This window comes from Echinops telfairi, unplaced genomic scaffold (assembly GCF_000313985.2).
Source record: "Echinops telfairi isolate 266 unplaced genomic scaffold, ASM31398v2 ScPeMD7_7469;HRSCAF=8507_1, whole genome shotgun sequence".
Classification (NCBI taxonomy): Eukaryota; Metazoa; Chordata; class Mammalia; order Afrosoricida; family Tenrecidae; genus Echinops; species Echinops telfairi.
Window position 1 is genome coordinate 99,706,242 of NW_022111373.1, and position 2,753 is coordinate 99,708,994.

Genomic DNA, 2,753 nt, shown 5'->3' on the forward strand with positions numbered 1-2,753 from the left:
CTGGGATACAAGTCAAATCTTTGTAAATTCAAACACGTAAGATCATACAGACTTCTCTCTCTGACCACATGTATGCAACATACCAACATGCAGCAGTGAACCAATAGAGAGGTCTGCGGGGCCGGCCCCAATCCCAACTACATGGAGACCATCCCCCTTCACACCCAGAAGAATGCACTACAGAGGACAGCACTGAAGCTTCAGCTTAGGGAGAGGGGCATGTCTGATCAGAGCACACAGGAGCAAACGAAGAGGGAAAGAGAGAGAGCGGAACACATGCTGGCCCACCAAGCCCTGAAGATGATATTCCTGCTCAGAGCAACCATTGCACAGAGAGGACTATAGGTCTGGCCCCACCATGAGACACGATATCCCTCACTGACCCATAATGCTACAGGGGACAACACTGGAGACAGTGCAGGAATTGTGCCCGATCTGACCCCACCACACTAGGGCAAAACACTAAGGGCTTGCAAAAGAGCCGCAAGGGAAGCAAAGCAATGAACTCCCCAGGGAATACCAAAAATAGACTTTGGGGCCAGAGCATGGCACCCCATCAGACTCAACCAACAACACTTCTAAAGATCAATAAACAGACCAGGAACTACTCATAGACTTTTCTTTTTTCGTCGGTGGTTTTTTGTTGTTGTCTTGTTTTCTTTTGTTCTTTGTTTTGCTCTGTCTTGCTTTTGTACTTATTATTGTCTCTGTGTGTCTATCTAGATAAGATATGCAGGAGATGAAAAATGAGGACCTAACGCGAGGGGTTTAAGTGGAGAGAAAATGTTTTGAGAATGATGTACAAATGTGCTTTACACAATTGATGTGTGTATGGATTGTGATAACAGTTGTATGAGTCCCTAATAAAATGTTTTTAAAAAAATATGCAGGAGAAACAATTTGGAGGAAAAACAATGGGGTCGAAGGTTCCTGGGGGACATGGGAGAAGGTGAAGTGGGGGAAAGGAAGCACGTGTCAACAAACCCAGAGACACGGGAACAACAAGTGATCTAAAGTCAATGGCTAGGAGGGCATAGGATGCCTGGTTGAACTTGATCAAGGGCAATATAACTGAAAGTAATTACTGAAACCCAAATGAAGGCTGGATATGATAGTGGGACATGAGGAAAGTAAAAGGAAATATTGTAAAGAACTAGAAGGAAAGTAAAAGGAAATATAGGAAAGAACTAGGAGCCAAAGGACATACAGGCATATACATATGCAAATATATTTATATATAACGGTAGGGAAATAGATCTATGTACAAATATTTATAGTTTTAGTATTAAAGTAGCAGATGGGCATTGGGCCTCTATTCAAGTACTCCCTCAATGCAAGAACACTTTTTTCTAATAACCTGGCATTCTGTGATGCTCACATTCCCAACACGATTGCTGGAGACAAGATGGGTACATAAGCAAATGTGGTGAAGAAAGTTGATGGTGCCTGGCTATCAAAAGATATAGTGACTGGGACCTTAAACCAAAGCCCACATGGAAGAAGCACACCAGCCTGTCTGATCATGAGGGATCAGATAGGATCATGTATCAGGCATCAAAGACCCAGAACAAAAAATCGTATCAATGTGAATGAAGGGGAGTGAAGACTCAAAGCCCATCCATAGACAATTGGACATCCCCTTACAGAAGGGTTACAAGGAAGAGATGAGCCATTCAAGGTGCAGTATAGCAATGATGACACATACAACTTTCCTCTAGTTCTTTAATGTTTCCTCTCTCCCCACTATCATGATCCCAATTCTACCTTACAAATATGGTTGACCACAGCATGTACGTAGGTACAGATAAGAACTGGCAACACAAAGAATCCAGGACAGACAAAACCCTTAGGACCAATAACGACAGTAGCAGTACCAGGAGGGGAAGGGGAAGGTCCAGGGTAGAAAGGGGAAACCCATTACAATGCTCTATATAAATCCCCTGAGTTAGTTAGTTTATTGTGCCAACCTGGCCAATAAACATATGTGGGATTAATTGAAGGGCAGAGGGATAAATGGCTCAGTGAGCCTCGCCTTTTAAGTTCTCAGGTCTCTTTCTTTGTGATGGTCACACCAGGGTGCAGCTGCCTTAGCAGTTCCTGCTTCAACTGGCAAGGTTGACTTCCTGAAGACATCCCCAAGGACAAGCCACAAGGACCTACCCCGATGCAGCCCTAAATGCTGGAGCAGCCGTGTGGAGACCCCTGCCAGCGCTGAGATGTTTACACATTCACTGACTCGGCTTTCCTCCTGCAGTTGGCATGATTCCATCTGTTTTGTGAGATGGAGAAGGACTTTGTGGATTTGTGTTGGACATATGGATTAATGAGTTATGGTTGGACTTGTGGACTTGGGAAGCACTGGGTTGGGATGTTTTCTTTGATGTGCACTTAACGTTTATATAAAACTCTCTTATACGTGAGTCTTTGTGGATTTGTTTCTTCAAAGTACCCAGACTAAAACAACCCACTTCCTGTGGGGGATGGAAAACAGAAAAGTGGGTGAAGGGAGACATTGGTCAGCGTAAGACATGAAAAAATAATAACAATTTATAAATGATCAAGGTTTTGGGGGGGAGGGGAGAGGGAGGAAAATAATGAGAAGCTCATACCAAGGGTTCAAGTAGAAAGGAAAGATTTTGAAAATGATGATGGCAACAAATGTACAAATGTACTTGACACATGAATATATGTATGGATTGTGATAAGAGCTATATGAGCCCCCAATAAAATGATTTTTTTAAAAAATAAAGAAA